We start from the raw sequence: 18,739 nt of genomic DNA on the forward strand, positions 1-18,739 counted from the left end.
CGCTGACCTCGAAGCCCTTGTGGACTCAGCCATGCAGATGGAAGGGAAGCTGCATCAAGCCAACGAGAACCGCAAGCCCAGGATGATGAATCAGAATGGACCCAACCAGGCCCAGAAGTACCGCAACAGCTCAACTGGAGGATTTGCCTCAAGATACAACAAGCCCCCTGCTCAAACATACCGCCCAAGCTACACCAACAACAACGGAGGACCCCGAAGCCCGGAGGCAACAACAACAACAACAACAACAACAACAACCCCCAAGGACCGGAAGCAACGCTGTTCCCGTCAACCCCAAAGACAAATCAACTGTAAACTGCTATGAATGTGGAGTGGTGGGTCACTACTCCAATGAGTGCCCCAAGAAGCTTGCCAAGATTGCCGCCAATACCGCTGCACCGGCTCAGCAACAGCGCCTCTTTGCAGCAAGAAGGAACCAGAACAACCGCAACGGCCGCCTCTACCACATGAATGCAGCAGAAGCACCGGAAGCAACTCAGGCCATGCCAAGTATGTTTTCATGTTAATCCAACTGCTCAATCTTTCTTAGGAACCTAACTTTTCTTAAAATCTCGGGACGAGATTTGCTTAAGGGGGAAGGGTTTGTAACATCCCAAATTTTAAAACAAAGAGAAAATGAATTTCCATTTTTCCAAAAATGAGAACCAACAAAAACTTTTCTGAATGAGGTGCTATGCATACTACTTGTGCTTGATACTTGTGTTATTGCCATGATGGTTTGATTATTACTTTGAACATAATTCCAAAACCCTAAACCCTAACCTTCTCAAAACCCAATGGGTCAAATATGAAGAAACTAAAATCAAATAAAAAGACATATGTGGGCATATAGCCCTAGTATGTGAATATTAACTAATACCCTTCTTACTTGTCTCAATAGTGGTGAACCATTGTTAGACCCTACTAAACCCTAAAGCTCATCTCTCTTATCACCATCCAATAGAAAGTAAATAAAAAGAATTGAAATTAAATAAGAAAAGGGCCTATGTGCCTATGGCTAGTTTTGGTAAAACTTCTACCTAGGCTTTTCTACCTTGTTGAGAGGTTTTGAAAACATCAACAAACCTAACCAAGTACTTACCAACCAAATCAAGTGAGAAACAAAAATAAAATAAACATATGAATAGAGGCATATGTGGCACATAGCCATATTACCAAAACTTGACCTAAGCACCTCTACCTTGCCCAAATGGTTTGAAACCAACACTAAACCTCATCTAACCCTAAATAAACCCTACACCATGCCCTTTGATCAAATAAAAAGAAAAGGAAATAAAAATAGAAATACACATATGAGCCTAAGACTATATTTGAAAACTAGGTCTAGGACATGATCTACCTTTGCTAGATGGTTTGAAAATATTAAGAAACCCTACCTAGCACTCAACAAATCCAATCCAAGGTGAAACAAAAGAAAATAAAGAAAAATCCAAAATGTCCATAGAGGCATATGAGAGGAAATGGCCAAAAATGCAAATTTAAGCAAAAGGCCACAAAACTTGGTTTGATGGATTGGATTACTTTCTTATACCCTTTTAACACTCAACCACATCAATGGGGACAAGAAAAACCAAATCAAATTGAAAATAAAAGGATTTTCCAAAAACACATATGTGGCTATGGCCAATTTTGAAAATCTTTAACCTAGACCCTTTTGGCTTGCACCATTGGTTGGAGTTGGTTACTAAACACTTATAAACACTTTTTGAATCAAAGAAACTCAAATCAAATCAAATTTGAATTCAAAATGAGCTCACATACCATAATGGTCAAAATTGACAATCTTAGCCTGATGCCCTCTTTGATCCCCTGGTTTGGAAGATTTTCAAACTAAACTTTGCCAACTCTTTGCACCTCATCCAAGACAACATCAAGGTGAACAACTTTGCCCAAAACAACCACTGAAAATTCTTGCTCAAATTCAAATGGTGATCAAGCAAAGTTGCAACCATAAAGCAAAATGAAGATCATATGCATTTTGTGATTTTGCAAATCAACACCAATTTGACCACCACCACCACCATTCTACTTCAAATAATATATGTTTACAACCCACCAAAAATCTTTCCAAAATTCAAAAATAATTTTCTTGCGGCCATTTAGTCGAACACCTTGCAGGCAGGGAGAGAGATTGAGCCCATGCTGGAAATTTGGGTGGACTAAGTCCAACCCTGACCCTCCTCTGCTGCTCTGGAACTCCACCACACCCCCGGGCACCAGTACAAGCCTCTCGCACCCCTCCCACTTGACCTCCACGACCATGACAAGGCCATGCCCGTGCTCACCATGCCCTCACCATGCCTCTCCTCTCTCCACAAGTCACCAGCTCGCCACACCGTGTCTAGGAGGACCCCCTCACTCTCCTGCATCTGCTCGTGCCCTCCCTTGACAAGACGACGCCTGCACGAGCCAACACCGACGCGTCCATCACGCTCCAGCGACGCCATGACGTGCATGGTCACGACGCCAGAGCGCGCCAGAGCGCCACAGTGACCCGTCGACTCCGACTGCCACTCGCCATCAGCGCCCGTGCGTAGCTCCGCCTCAGCACCAGGACGCCGCCAGACATCACCACTAGCTCGCCCGCGCCCTGTCACCGTCGCGGAGGAGGACGACGACAGCCACAGTAGCCAAGGACGCGTGACTCGCCCCACTGTGCTTGACCACCTCTTGCTGTTCCGAGAGCACCATGACGTTACCTGAGCCTTCCTGAGCGCTGCCATACCCTCGCCCACGCCGTTGATCGACCGTAGAGCGACCTCGCCGTCGTCACCGTGACCTCCCGTGGATGCTCGAGGGGGCTATATAAGCCGCCCTCCTCTCTTCGAATTCGGCACAGCACCACTCTCCCCTCTCACCACTGATCCTTCCTAGGCCCTCCCTCCTCCACATTCGCCACTCCCTCGCCGGAATTTGAAGCTCGGTGCCCGCCGGAGTCCAGCGAAGGAGAAGTGCCGTTGCAGTGCACCCCAGGCGACGCCACTGCTACCGGCTGCTTCCTCTCCTTCATCTACGTCGAACGCCATCCTCCCCGAGCTCCGCCGCAGCCTAGGTACACCGCCGACCACCCTCTGGAACCGCCGTTAGGGTTAGCTCTCCGGCGAGCCGTGTCGACGAAGAGGACGTCCCTCGCCCGTCCGATGCGATTCTAATCTAATGTCCCTAAGCCACATACCGCTTCGTGCGTTTAAACCTCACTGACAGGCGGGGCCCGTTAAGTCAGGCCACCGCGGTGCCCAAATGCTCAACTGGGCCGTCCCGTTAATTTTCCCGCCTAAGCCCAGTTCCTTTGAATTCAAATATTTCGACTTAGTAATTTTGCTCACAGATGCCATGTTCAAATTTAAATAGGGACAAATCTACTTGGCCAAATTTAACAAATTTTATATATTTGGAAAGCTAATCAAATTCTCTACACAACCCCACTGGTCTCACCCTTAAATTGTTTGTAGAATTAAAGTGACAAAAATAACAAGGCAGGGACTTTTGTAACTTCAAACAATTATTAAAAATCAACCCTAAGTGATTTTGAGTTGATTCCAACTCTCATAAATCACATTTCACATACTCTACATGTTTATGCAAAAACATCACATATTTGTTTGTATGATCATGGACTAGATCAAAATAATGGCTATATGGCTATTTCTAGTTCATTTAAATCATTGAAAATTATTTTCTAAATAGTACGAGAGGTTCTCTCTCACTTAAAGCATGGTCCTAAGCAATTCAAAGTGGTGTGTTTACTTAGTCCATATCATCTCATCTTGAATTACTTAGAGACATTAAATTGTTGTTAAAATAAGAAGTAAATGGTATGAGGTTAGTACCTCATTTAAATCATTCTCCCCCAAATGATAGATATGAATTGTTGAACTTGATCAACATGAATTCATACCTTATTATTATTTGAGGGAATTAAATCTTAACAAGATTCAATGAGAGTAAATTATTTCCCCAAATAATTAAATAGCAACACTACTTAATATTTGTAATGAGAGGAAATTATTTTTCTTAAGAATACAACAAAGTTAACCCACCTAATAACCATGTTGTGATGCTAGCCTAGCTTGTGTGACTCATAGGTGTGCTTAGTCTAGTGTTAAGCCTTGTTTGGTGATTGTGTGTATCATATTCATTTTTAGACGCTAGTACCGAGGAGTATCCAGAGGAGGAGGAGGTCTACTTCCAAGGAGAAGAAGACCACTTTGATCAATACACCAACCAAGGCAAGCTAATATTCTTGCTAAGTGCAAAGCTCTACCAGAGCAAGGCAACACCACATTTTTCTTTATGCTTAATGATCCTATCCCAAGTTTTTACCTTACCAGATTTTGATTTTGTTTATCAAGGTTTACTTTTTGATTCATGATTCACTTGGTCTAGATATAGAATAGAACAAGAGCATCAAGCTTAGCCTAGAAAGCTATAAGCTAGTTAGCACCCCTCATGACTAGTTGCTAGTGCTAACAAATAAAATTGAATACTCTAGGTGGGAACAGGTGAAATGAAATGACTTTGAAAACCTGGAATGATGATTCATTCTATTGAAAGATTTTGATGGTGAATATAACTTGTGAATGACATGGTGAACTTTACAAAAACTGATGGTTGGGTTCGGATGCGATACCATTCCAATTTACAAGTACCCCCAGAATACCTGATTATGGGTAGGGCTTAATTGGAAGTTTATGTGTCTTAGTATGGGTTCCCTCTAAACAAGCGTCATCGGGGTTATGCCGAAAGCTGCCTCTACAACAAAAGAAATGATGTGAAATGACGTGAAATGAGGTGAATGTCCGGCCCAAGCCCTGTGCAGTTCCCAGGCTGACTGTCTGTCTTCACTGGGAGGCCAAGCTCATGGGGAGAGGTGCCTATACTAGGATATGTAAGTGAAATGTTATGGTTGATGATCCGCGTACTGAGTTACGATTATTCAGGGTTATCCCTGACGGATGTAATCAAATGTTGTGGCACAAGTGTGCAACCTCTGTAGAGTGTAAAACTATTCGAATAGCCGCGTCCACGGTTAAGGACGGTTGGAAAGGCCATACTGTTCCGTCATCAGACCATTTTCAAAAAATGTGACCTATGACTTGTGACTTGAACTTGAAAGGTGAATGGTGAATTTGACTTGAAACACAACAGAGTTGTGGGAATGACACTAATGTTCCCACTTGAGTTAGTTAGCATATGAAGAGGCTTTTACTAAATGTTTGTGAACTAAAATTGGCTTTATGCAAATAAACTTAGAGCTTAGCACCCCCTTACTATAGTGATAGTGCTTACACTAGTATTAGTTTGCGAGTACTTTAAAGTACTCATGGCTTTGTCCCTGGCTATTCAAATGACCAGACTATGAAGGAGAACAGCAGTACAATGAAGATGGACAGCAGGACGTCTACGACCACTAGGACTACTCCTGACGTCAACAGTTGCCTGTGGAACAGATGGACCACGACCGCTACTACTTCGCTTCCGCTATGTGTTTTGTAATAGGATCTCTAGATCCACTATGTTGTATTCAGAGTGGATCATGTGATCCTTTGTTGTAAGACAATTATGGTATGTAATGAATGATGTGTTGTGATATCAATCTATTATGTCTCGCAAAAACAATATTCCTGGGATTGCGATGTACGGCATAATAGGCATCTGGACTTAAAAATCCGGGTGTTGACAGTGTAGTTTTTTGGTTTTGCACTCCCCGAGTCAAAATACACGGCATGTGAGTGTTGGATCCATAAAACAATGAGGGTGCAATATTGGTCTCTGTGCAACACAATTCAATAAACCATTATATCCTCAACTCAAACATAATGAAATACTTATATACGAAAGCACCTTGTGGCGCTAGCAAGTGACTTACTAGGGAAAATAAGTAAGGATAAACATTTATTTATCCTTATTCACCAAGAAGAGATTTTCAATGTAATGCATCGCATTGAGTCTGTTCTCATAGGTGACCAAGTAGCTCTCATACAGGTAGTAGGGGTCGCTATCGGCAAGTTCGGGGATAACTCTTGCTCTTTTCTGACCTGGTAAGTCTCAACAAGCGTAAATAGGCGAACAAATTTTTGGTGGAGTCTATGCATGTGAAACATGGAGAATATGTCTTGAAATCTCAGGAAAAACACGTTCGTGGGGTGTTTATCGACAATGTCCAAGCCCTTAGGAACATTGACGACAAAAAGAGGGTATGTTGGAGATTCCATACAAATAATACGCCTTCCTTCTTTAAGAATGAGGTAATGCAGACTATTCATATCACCAGCTAGCGCCAGGTACTTCTCCCACGAACATAGGTTCACCGGTCACATGATATTGCCGGTCTTGCGTGTAGATCCTGTCCACAACCCGGTTTGTCTGGCAACCGACATAACCCTTTCTCTTGGGTATTTTCCGTCCCTTTTTTTCAAAGCAGGTTCGGCATGATCTGACGCCACATGTGTTGCAAGCTCGGTAGAACCAGACGCCTCGGTAGAACCAGACGCCACATTGCCTTGGTACTTGGGATGTGTCCCTTTTCGACCTCCGGCAATCCAATCTTTGATCGACTGGATCAAGATAGGAAGGTCACCGTTGATCCTATTTTCCACTTGGTTTTCAACAATGGTGGCCATGTTTGCTTTCAGGGTCGCTAAAATTCTTGCCTAACTACATTAAGTTCTTCTCGGAGGGTGCGGACCGTTTCTGCATTTTCTTCTTCGGCTCCACGCGAACCGCTTGAAGATGACCCGGCGACAATGTCATTGCATTTTCCGCAAAACGACATGGCTAACTAATCAAAATTGAAAATTATTAGTATTCAAAAAAGAAAATCTCGGAAAATTTGGCATGACCTTTGATAAAATAGGACATACCGAGTGCTAGAAATTTGTCGAAATGAAAATTAATCAACATTCCGACAAAACATAGCAACTCATATTCATGTAAAACATCAAGCATATCCATGTAATCACCGCAGCCAATCAAACATATCTAGTGCAATCGGCAACTCATACTGGCATTTCATCGAACAGGTGAAGGACATGCAGTTCATACCAGGTGGGGCGGGGGAGGGAGCGCGGCGCGGAATGTTCGGCGGCAAGGAGGCGCGGCGCGGTCGGCGGCCGGTGACGGCGAGGCGCGAAGTGACAGGGGTCAGAGGCGCGGCGCGGTCGGTGGCCGGTGACGGCGAGGCGCGGAGCGACAGGGGTCAGAGGCGCGGCGCGGTCGTCCAGAGAGATTGGGGCGCAACAGATGTGTTAACTAGCCGGGGAACTGAAATGTGCATCTGGAAATTTAAAATAATAGCAGCGGGCCGCACAGGGCACGCTGCCACTATTTGTCGTGAACTAGTGGCAGCGTGCGGCCGCGGGGGCGCGTGACCAATAAGATCGTGCTACCCGCGTGCCGGCAGTGTCGCACGCTGCAGCAATTTTGTGCCCAGGCGCAGGCGAAGCCCACTCACTGCGTGCTAAACCTAGCCGCACGCTGCCACTACAGCCTTACTGGTCACCAGTTAGAAGCTACTAGATTTAGATGTGCGCCTTCGCGCACGATCCCGTGAAGCTCGTGCATAGGGGGAGAAATGATCATAATGTTTTTAGGTTTTACAAATTATTTCGAACCACAAACAGAAAAACAACGTTTATATACAACCAAGGAAACATGAGGAAAATGTATTATAACAATTAATAGTTGTTAATTCTGCCGAGAGCAACAAAAGCAAGGAAAAAACGCTAAAATCATCATCATCTACATAGGCAATGGATTCTCGCAGCATGGTCTTTAAAAGTCACATCACAGAGAAAATGTAAATCTAGTTAGGGCTTGCATCGATCACCAAGAGCTAACACCGCTACAAATGAAAAGATAAATTAACTAATATTCAATCCAGTAAGACTCGTGTGTAAGTGGTAAAATGATAACAAATCTTCTTTGATTTTACAAAACGTAGCGAACCACAATAAATTGCAACCAGAGAAACAAACATTTATACAAAACCAGAAAAAACATGACGAAAATATACCATAGCAGCTAAGAGTTGTTAATTCTGTTGAGAGCAACAATAGAAAGGTGATGTAAATCTAATTAGGACTTGCATCACCAAGCATTAACACCGTTAAAAATGAAAAGATAAATTAACCAATAGTCAATGGGGAAAGAGATGCCAAAGGAAAGGTAAGGAAATAAAAATGCAACGCGTTGTTACATTCAGTCATATATTCACCATAAATTTTTCAACCCATTTAAAACATTTTGTCTCGTTGAATTCGCAACGATTTACATTTGGTACGATGGCGATAAAAATCAGGCGGCAAAATAATAATACGTTTTTTAGACAAACAATTATATAGTCAAGGAAACTGGAAGATATACTAAGTAACATTGTACGGCTATGTCCAAAATAGCAAAAGTAGGGAAGGAACAACAACAGATAGGGTGTTTCTGCACCACCAGGGTACATATGCACCTTTTATTTAAAATGCATATTAAACATGTTTACAAATGTTAACAAATATAAATAAAAATGTCTCATGTATACCTTGACATCGTGTATACCTTGACATGTTACATACTCATAAAGTTATTTCAGAAAAAAAAAAGATATGTTTTATGCCCTGTGTAAAAAAAGACAAATTTTTATGCTAAAATAGTCTATTTCGCTTTATCTTTTTTACACAGGGTATAAAAATTAAATTATCAATTTTATGTAAAATTTTACGTGCACACATGGAACTTGTTCCTATTTTTTTTACATCTTTAAAATATGTTTGTACATACCAGATGCATATGCACCCAGAATCAGTTTTGGTTTTCCAACAACATAAGGACTGGTGTTTTGGTCACGGACAATACCAAATGATTACTGTTTCGTGTTTCAATGTATATTTATGAGTACGCCTTGCATGAACACCGGCTTTCGCACGGGCCTGCATTTTGTATGATGGAAGAAAAATGGATGGAGAAAACGATAGGATGCCTCGGTAAAAGAGAATTGCAATTGTGCACACAAATCAACATGACACAATCAGGACCACATAACTTTTTTATGGAATTAAAGAAATATACAATCAGGTCCAGCGCAGACCACGGACGCGCGCACAGGGTCACACGCACACAACACACGCACAACTTTTGTCCTTGCCTCTGTAGCCCTTTGGCTCTGTCTGGCTCGTGTCTTGCTTTCTTCTACGATCCCCTTTACTTCCCTCCGTCGATGGTCAGGCATCTCCTGATTCTTCACATCTCCTTGAGCCCAATCTCTCTTCCAACCGACTAAATAGACGATCACCATTGTTTCACCGTATGCTTGCTCTGCATTTTATTACCATGGTGAATTGAAGGCCGTGCTGTCTAGAGCCATGGCGTTGCTGTTGTCCATAGGTGGCGGCTCCTTGCACGATGGTCTTGACACTCACGTGTCAGTTCTGTTGCCACCAGAAACCAAAGGCAGAGAACCTACGGGACAACAATACTGGTTGAGGTGCTTGACAGCGCCAGCGGAAGGGGTACAGTGGCCTCATCGGCGTGGAGACCGGCGTGCTGTTGTACCATGTCACCGTCTCAATCAGGTGCATCTTTTCTCTTCCCCTCAGATCTCTCTCAGTTTGGTTTAGCTTAGGAAGAATGGTAAATCAAAGGCAGCATGTACTTCTGAGCGTACAAACATTGTCCCTGTGCATACAAATACTGTAGTCAGAAATTATAGACAACATTATTCAGATAGTAATCATGCATGCATTGGTGGTGCCAATATAATGAGAGAAACACAAGAGTTTCTAATATGTCATCGCTCCATACCTCCAATCCAAGCTATATAGTTTAAACTTCTTCAATCTGTATTCGCGAGATCGGCCACACGTACCACATAGATCCTCTTGGTAACCACAATATTCAGGAACTTGCAAGGCACGACATATTTTCTTAGCAACCTATGTCACTCATTGCTATTGTCCTTGCGGTACATCGGGAATTTAGAATCCCAAAAATCTGAAGAATTTTGGATCTGTAGAGAGAAGAATCATTAATTTGAGAAAATCCTAAATAAAAAGTGAACAAAAAGACAGGGGCGAGCGTCAATTTTATTCTTCAAGATGCATATTTTCGCACTGATGACATTAGTTTTGGAGGAAGGTGGATATTGTTAATTCCACGGAGCCTATGATTATAACGTGACTCGGATGGATTTGCATGTGCTAGAACAGATGTTTTAGCATTTGAAGACACAATTATTCCAGCCTTTGCAATGGATATAGGCTGCTACTCCATCACCTATATATTCAATAAAATGTTTGAGTCATCATCTATTTGATGCAAATTTGTAGAACAATTCAATAAGAGGACAGAGACTTCACGTAGCATGCTTCGAGCATTATCACGCATCTAGTTAAACTCGTTGAAATACCTAATTAGAGTGGTATCAATTTTAGAAAGACGGAAAATTCATGTAAATGGATTAGTTGAGAAATTAACTTCTAAGAAGTGAAATCAATTTATCATTATTGTGCATTGCAGAATGTCAAACATACAGGATAAAATCATTTAAAATATCTGAAGCAACTGAACGAATCAATATATGTCTAGATTGATATCATAAGCACAGCTGCACGACTCGCCTAATCATGCAAGCAGTAGCAAAATCAATTGTCAAAGAACATTGCACGCATTTAATTTACAGGCATTGCGTTGTAGGAAAATAGATTTAGGGCGTGTTCGGCAAACGACCAGCTTCCCGGAAATCCTTGGATCCCGCTTCTCGCAACCGCTCCAGCGTCGCGGACGAAGCTGGAAACGTTCGGCGCGTAGCTCCTTCCTTCCCCTGGGCCAAACGTTCATTTTCTCCAGGCCGGCCTGCTAATGATGTGTACTTTCAGCCTGGTCCAGTCGCGGATGCTGTGAGCTGCTAAGATGGGTTCGGGTCTAGGAGGTCAGCGATGGGGCGAAGATGCAAGGTCGAGGAGGTCGGGGATGGGGGAATCCGGCTGTTGCTCCTGCTGCTTGACGCAGGGTGGAGGAGGAGGTCGGGGGTGGGCAGAGATGCAGGGTCGAGGAGGGTCGGGGGCGGGCGGAGATGCAGGGTCAAGGAGGGTCAGCGACGGTCACCGCTGCTGCTGCTTGGTGGCAGGGCCGACGATGATTTCGGCTGCGGGCGGAGATGCAAGGTCATGGAGGCGGTCGGCGACGGTCGCCGCCGCTGCTGCTTGACGGCAGGGTCAACAAGGAATGATTGGAAGTTGCAGATGATGGCTACGAAAATGTAGAAACCTACACTAAACTGGGATCATGCTTTTTAGTTCAGAATACTCGGAACCGAAGGAATGATTGGAAGTTGCAGATGATGGCTACACAAATGATCTTTTGACTAACCTGAACATTATGACCAGTGTTGCGAAACACCAAATGATAGACTTGTTGTCAGGACTACTGATAATGGTCCCTTTGCCTGGATCAGGATCATCAATAACAGGCTCAACAAGTACAACACCGAGCTCATCTGCGGGGTCACTATCATCTGCAGAGTTGATTTTGTGATTTTCCGAAGCTAATTCAGCCAGTTCTGCATGTAGAGTTGTTGCACACTCACGGTATGCTTCTGCCCAGAATTGTTCTTCCTAAAGATATATTTCTACATACCCAGAACTGCATGTATACATAAAACAAAAGAAGATATAAGAAAATGTTTAAAGGGCTGAGGTAAATTCCAAACTACTTTATATGAAATGGACAATTCTGTTGCTAATTTCTTTGTGACCCTGTTGACCGGCATCAGTGAACATGCTTGAAAGCATACTGGTAAAAGCTGCATCTCCGATCACTTGTTTTCTTTTATCAGATCCATGTGGTCATTCTTTGCCTTTTCCCGTGCTCCTCGGCATTTTACTTGTTGATGAATATCAACAGCCTCAACTGCAAAATGGTATGTATACAAACTTCAGCAACCTACACAAGCAGCAGCAGACTGTCAAGCATACGGTACACTACACAATACTATTCTGCATCCTTGCCCATTCCACACACAAATGTAATGGAAAACATTTGTGTACCATGCTAAACTATGAATTCTGAGAGTAAGCAAACCCCTTTTTTAGGTATTTTGACATTACAAAGTATTGTCGAATATTCAAAGCCTACCATACTGGGAATTCAAATGACAAACCATGATCAAAATCTTGTAATGTCATGAGAAAGAAGCTACTAACAGACGTTGTGCAGGGATCATGAACTCAAGTATGGTCGTTGTGCTGCTAGATCTCGAAGCAGCACATGCAACTATGAAAAAGTAGTAGACACGGAAGGCCTCTGTTGGCTGCTCTGCAGCCACGACACCGCAACCTTGCCTCACAACGAAGGTGTTACATGACATGGATAACTCACTGGATTATTCAAAGCATATGATTCGAAGATACGGATAACAAAATGGTAGAAGCAACTCACATATCTGACTAACACGTTAGCTGTACACGCAGAAGAAACCAGAAGATTTACCTAATGTAGAAGTGACCTCATGCTGAAACAATTCAGATTAGAAACACCCAATTGTATCAAAATGTTCACCAAAAAATGTAGCAAAAAAAACAATATCCTAATGAAATTACATCAAGACAATGGCTTCCACTTCCAAATTCACTGGCCTAGAGACAAAGGCTCCAAACAACAGAACTGCACTCTTCTTCACCCATATGTATCCTTCCAGAGAATAATCTATACACGCCCATTTAGTACCAGTAACATATGCTAGTCCTAGATGAAAAGAAAGACAAGCAAAAAGTTGTAATTGAAAATTTGTGCAAATGTTTGATGTAAAGGTTGCTCTCTACTGTGCAATGGAAAGAACCGGGGGTATTTATCAATATGTACTCTGAATAAAAGATAATACAAAGTGAATTCGCAGCGCAAGAAATATGTATGTCAAAACGAAAGTAAGATTGGAAAGCTAGCTAAGATATCGTACTTCTACAAAGTCGCTAAAACAAATGTGAGGATGAAGATTTAAAAATAATAATATTAGATAGAAACGATGACACTAAAATAAAGAAAGCAACAATATTAATGAAAAGGGACATTAGTCTTACCAGTCTATGTGAACCACGGCCAAAATTAAGCATTGGCCAAGTTAAAATTATCAAATTCGAAAGCGTAACTCCGCCCTCCTAATCATCATGTTCTTCTGTGCCAATTTGTATTGGACATAAAATTGGTTTTACCTATCAGTGCCATGGAACCACATGTGAAACCACATACTGAAAACGGAAGCTTCTAAGTTGGGGAAGAGTAGAGACCTATCCTCATCAATGCTTGTTACTGCAAACGGAAGCTACAAAGTTTGGGGAGAGAAGTTTCCATCAGACAAATTCAAGACAGCAAGAAAACCATCAATATTCTGCATTTTAGAAGAAAATGGAAATAATAGGCAAGCAATGCGCATGGTATCCAACTAAAAGACTCAGTTAGGATAAATGAACTAAACTGACACCACCTTCTACTGAATTAGCACATATATGCTTGAAAACAATAGACTCTCACAATGTTATACCCAGGTAACATTATATGACCTAGCAGGAAAAAAAAAGCAACGCATTTGTGCATAAGCCGCTGAAATAAAGATGGTGGTGAAATTTGAATGAAACTATTGCATCCAAAGTTCATATATATAGCATCATGACACAAATAAACTGTATGGAACACTTGGTTGACACTTATTTGTTCACCACAGTTTAAAATGCCTATGGCCAAGAAAGCGGGCTTGATAATTTCTTTAGGAAAAAGAAATTCTGTAACACATGCAGCGATCTAGCAATTGCCAAAAGAGAAAGAAAATAAGCTATCTAGCACCAGCGCCACAAAGGGAAGCTAGCTAGCACCTGGTCCATATTTTCTTCTCTGCCAGAAATGCTAGAAGAGCCTCGAATCAAGCCTCTCTGTTAAGTGTTCATTGGAACAATTATATATTTCAGTTCTTATGCTTCAGCAGAATAAGAACACTGGCATAGTGCTCGCTCACCTCATACGATGTGGCCGGCAGCCACGGGCATCTTTTTACTTGAGCAAAAATGAATCAAAAACTCCATGAACTGTATGTGAAACCTGACCATACAGGAGACGGACTATAAAAAGATGAGTTGCAATCTTGCAACATGACCAAAGAAATGAAAATTTGCGTGTTGTATATATGCAACCAATGGACACCCAATGGATAGAGGAACACCTGCAGCAAGAACACAGCCAATGTCACACAACAAACTTTCAAGAAATCCAAAATGGAGAAGTCGAGAAACATGACCAATGGACATCTATAACCGAGAAGCTGAATCTATCAGACCCTCCCTACAACCAGAGCTGAAGTGTTCTGCCCATCACACCCATTCGTTCCTGTTGACACATGTGACAGAATAATCTCACTTAACATGATTTTTGCTCTCAAGCTTCCACCAAAAACATTTTATCGATGCATTTAGATACATAAACTGCAGATTGAACGGTAAGAAAATGATGCAAGGATTGCTATGCCAGTTCATGCTAACGATCATATATATTGTTGTTTGATCAAATAACCAAATCACACTTTCGCAATCCTGACAACTACCCAAGCAACAGAGCTAGGAGGCGTAAAGCGTCAAAGTAGATGTGGGCGACATTTTCAATTGCCTTCTGCTTCACCTTGTCTGTCTTTCATGGTAGGAACCCTGAGCACCACCTTCTGCTGAGAATCAGCCAAACAATTTGAGGGTCAGCGGCCAGCCAGAACGCTTCTCCAAGCCACCTCATCTCCACCAAAGAACCCAGCCACAACTCTTCACATACAGTAATTTTAGCTAAAACTTTCAACAAGCACCTTCTAAGCATAGATAAAAATGGATCTGCACAAGAAAAAAGATGAGATTTTCTCCATTCCTTCAGAGAGAGAGGGATAACCTGGTGGTGTCCTTCAAACAATAGGTGGAGGACGGAGTAGGCCATGACATTGCCTAGCAAAAAGATCTTCAGAGAGAGAGAGAGAGAGAGAGATGAACCTATACGTGGAGGTCGGAAGCAGCAATAGCAATCTCGTCCTCCTTCTCAACGTAAACGGAGGAGGTCTCCAGGGCCGGCCGGCCGCCGCTCATCGGCGGCCAGCGAGCGCAGGCGCGGCCGCTCTTCTGCCTCCGCGTCTCTGGCAGCCAAGGCCGCGGAGCGCCATAGGCTTCTTAGCCATCCCGCTGCGCCTGCTCTAGGGGGAGATGGAAGGGAGGCGGGAGTTGATTGGGGAGAGGAGTGAGCAGGATTGGGAGAGCACAGGTGGGGGATTGGGGAGGAGGTTGCACGACGGGATTTGGAGGAGGGCGACGACCCACCTCCGCCTCGATCTACCGTGTGCGGGAGCCGCGCATCGCCGCACCTCCCCGCCTTGGCCCGCTTGGCTCCCTGCCTTGATCTGACGCACCAAGCTTTCACAGTATCCCATTGGAGTGGGAGCTAGCAGCGAGCATGGTGGAGATTGGCCTAGGGTTCGTAGTGGAGAGGAATGGGAGTGGGGATTGAGGGAGAATTCCGGGAGTGAGGATTGGGTGGGTGGCGGACCCCTACACCCGCAGCCACGCGCGACTCGTACAAAGCCCACCCCAGGGGACTGACATGTGGACCAACTTGGCGTGGGTCCCACGCGCAGTGGCAGGTGGGTAGAAATCGGCCGTTCCATGCCTTGATCTAGGGGGACAGGAGACGCCCACGCGCACGCGCGGTGACGGGAAAATATCTAATGATACCACCCCTACATGATACCATGATACCACTTCATATAATTTGAATTCTAAGTGTCGAAAAATTTAGAAAAAAATTTGTGGCTGTTGACAAAATGTGTGTTTACATTCTCTAGATTTTTCACAACCAAATTTAAAACACACCAAGAGAAACAAAAAAAGACAAATTATATGTGAATAGTGGCATTTTGTGTTTTTGTCTTTATGTGACACTATTCATGTTTGATTTCTCATTTTTGTTTCTCTTAGGGTATTTTTAATTTAGTTATGAAAGTTACAGGGGCACGTAGAGACGAATCTTGTGAACACCCAAAATTTTTGTTTTAAATTTTTTAACATTTAAAATTTAAATTCTAAAGAGTGGTATCATGGTATCAAATAAGACATGGTATCACTAGATATGTTCTCGCGCGGTGACGACCTGAGACGCTACTGGCCCAGGATTAACGGACGGGATGCATCGCCTGAGAGCTGATGACGAGATCCAACGATCCAGAAACGTTAATCGCTGTGAGGTGCCCATGGGGTTGCATCAATTATACCTTTAGATATCTATTTCTACAAAGTGCATTAGTTTGTTAGGAGCTAACCACACGTATATTTATATATTGATTTTTTATGGACTTTCATACTAACCTTGTTCACCGTATGATTTTTGCAATTTCCTGGTTAAGACTATATATACCCAAACATGTATGACTCGTTACTAAACTATATATTCACTTATTCAGCCAAGTTATGACTGGTAGCATTCTCAAGATACGCTGACTTACCTATGAATTAATTTTCTCTCTTCTATATGCGCATGTTCAATATATTTTTCTTTGTAAGTTGTACCGTCATCAGATTCTCTAAAAGCACAATGCATGCACCAGCAAGTTAGTTCAAGAACCGGACATAACACATTTGAATCAAATTTCATGCACGCGCATGTCAGTTTGAATGGATATTTTTTAATGGAATTGGGTGCTAAACACAACTAATGCATATCGTCGTGACCCGGTGGGTCATCAGACCATCCGCTATGCCATCACCCTATATTTGCTTCGAATGGTCAGCATCCATCCTAAGCACCGCATTTCCTTTCGACGATGTTCCTTTTGGCTAGATCGATATCGCCTGTCGTAGACTCAGAGATCTTGTGTGTTCATCACTTTGTCGGTGCTAGGTCCTCAAATGTTCTCGTTGTTGTCGTAGCGAACTCTTCAGAGAAAAGCGGAGCTGTTGTAGGATGTTGCCATCTCTAGATTCACTCGACGGACGCTAGATTACTTATCCTCATCAGCATTTGTAATTCCAACTTGGTGCACAGTCACAACCTGTAAACTTGTGGAGCATTGGCAAGGAATAACTCAACCAAAATATTACCTAGCCAAATTTTGGTAGGGTGATCTTGGGCACAAACAAAACACACCCTTATTATCTCAACTATTCATATGTAAATGAAAGATTTTCCCACATGATAATGAGCTCGTCATTGGCCTCATTGAGGCTGTTCCCTGGTTGAATAAAAACTGACTAAGTTTTTTTTAAAGAAAATGTTGAATTGTGGGAGTAGTTTATTAGTAAATAATTACAATGACAATCATATACTCTTATTACATATGTAAATTAATGGTGTCAATTTTTTCATCTTGAACTTTAGCATACTAATAGATTCCAATATTTACGGTGAATATGGCAGACCATTATGATTGAAAAATAGAAGTTATTAATCATCCTCGGTCAGCATCATAGCTCCTTATTTTCTTCAAAAAGCAAACTATCTTTTTGGCAAAGTATCCTTTTGGAGAAGTATCTACAATTCATGCCTCCCTTATTTCTTACAAAAATACGATTTAGTTTGCAGGAAAAATGTACACTTCAAAATGCTCATAACATTAGTGCAATTTATTTTTATTTGTAAAGCTACAAAATTACTGATGTTGGTAACACGGATAATCAAAATCAATCCTTATATAAAGGTTATGTAGCACTGAATGGATTGAAAGATCCGGGGGAGGTGAAAATACATACCACAAAGAAAATGTAATTGCTTCGGTCTCTTTGGGCTTAGATTAGGCATGCACTTTGGAGGGACATACCACAGTTGACCTCCAGTCCGCTTGCCCATCTACAGCGATTTAAGAGTATTGTGAAACACAAGATAAAAATTGGGTTTAGACCCTGCCAAATATAAAGATAGACCTCAATGTTAATCCAATTGTAAGCTTACCACTCCCAGTTCTACAGACAAAACGTCCATACTTCATGGATGGAGGTCTTGGTAACACGAAATTCTAAAGATTCTGATAGAAGAATGATAAGTTCTAGCACAGTCTTTGTCAGCACCAGATAATCTTGATTTTTCAACATTAGACAACATTGCTAAGAATTTGATTTGAACGATGAAACATAAAGAATTAACTTAGCTTGACTATCAATATTGACTGGAGGATGATGGCTATGTTGCTGCTTCTGTTTAAGGAATGCTTTGAATCTGTTCACGATGTGCAGGAACCTGTCCATTTGGTATCTATAAATAACTACATCAGCCACCCACAACAAATTGCTGGGTAACCGCTGGCACATCTCAGACGTGCGGCAACTATCTCCGGCAGCGTGTCCATGTATATGAACTGAATATGTGCTTCAAAGTTGAACCCTCGACCACACATGTGATCAATCTTGGCACATCTGCCTGGCACTGGCAGGCTTCATGCAACCAAAAAGCATTGTAATGAAGACCAAAGACAGCGGTAAGCAAACGCTTCTGTGCCGCAAGAAACATCTCCTCACCAACACTGAATACAACGTCTACCCCGTCCTTAGAGGAGAGAAAATTTTAAGGTCGCTTCTCTGAGAGTGCTGAACACCGAATAGTTGTAAACTACCGCCTAGATGCTTCGCTGGCAAGTCCAGTTAGAGGGCATCGGGCTCTTAAATCTGAACTGGAGCTCTCAATCTGTTCATTTTTCTTGTTGTTGACATCCATGCAATTCTGATTATTGCTG

The 18,739-nt window shown here is 42.5% G+C and overlaps 2 long non-coding RNA genes across 2 annotated transcripts; both read right to left on the reverse strand.

Moving 5' to 3' along the window:
- Positions 1–9,593: 9,593 nt before the first annotated feature.
- On the reverse strand, positions 9,594–11,822 carry LOC124706520. Its single transcript, XR_007004452.1, has 3 exons — positions 11,377–11,822; positions 9,811–10,015; positions 9,594–9,684 (listed from the first exon to the last, which is right to left on the reverse strand). It is a non-coding gene; the product is annotated as an uncharacterized LOC124706520 (long non-coding RNA).
- A 952-nt stretch (positions 11,823–12,774) lies between these two features.
- LOC124706521 lies at positions 12,775–14,439 on the reverse strand. The gene is made up of 3 exons (XR_007004453.1): positions 14,291–14,439; positions 14,012–14,215; positions 12,775–13,324 (listed from the first exon to the last, which is right to left on the reverse strand). It is a non-coding gene; the product is annotated as an uncharacterized LOC124706521 (long non-coding RNA).
- Positions 14,440–18,739: the final 4,300 nt, after the last annotated feature.

Source organism: Lolium rigidum, chromosome 4, assembly GCF_022539505.1.
Source record: "Lolium rigidum isolate FL_2022 chromosome 4, APGP_CSIRO_Lrig_0.1, whole genome shotgun sequence".
Taxonomy (NCBI): domain Eukaryota; kingdom Viridiplantae; phylum Streptophyta; class Magnoliopsida; order Poales; family Poaceae; genus Lolium; species Lolium rigidum.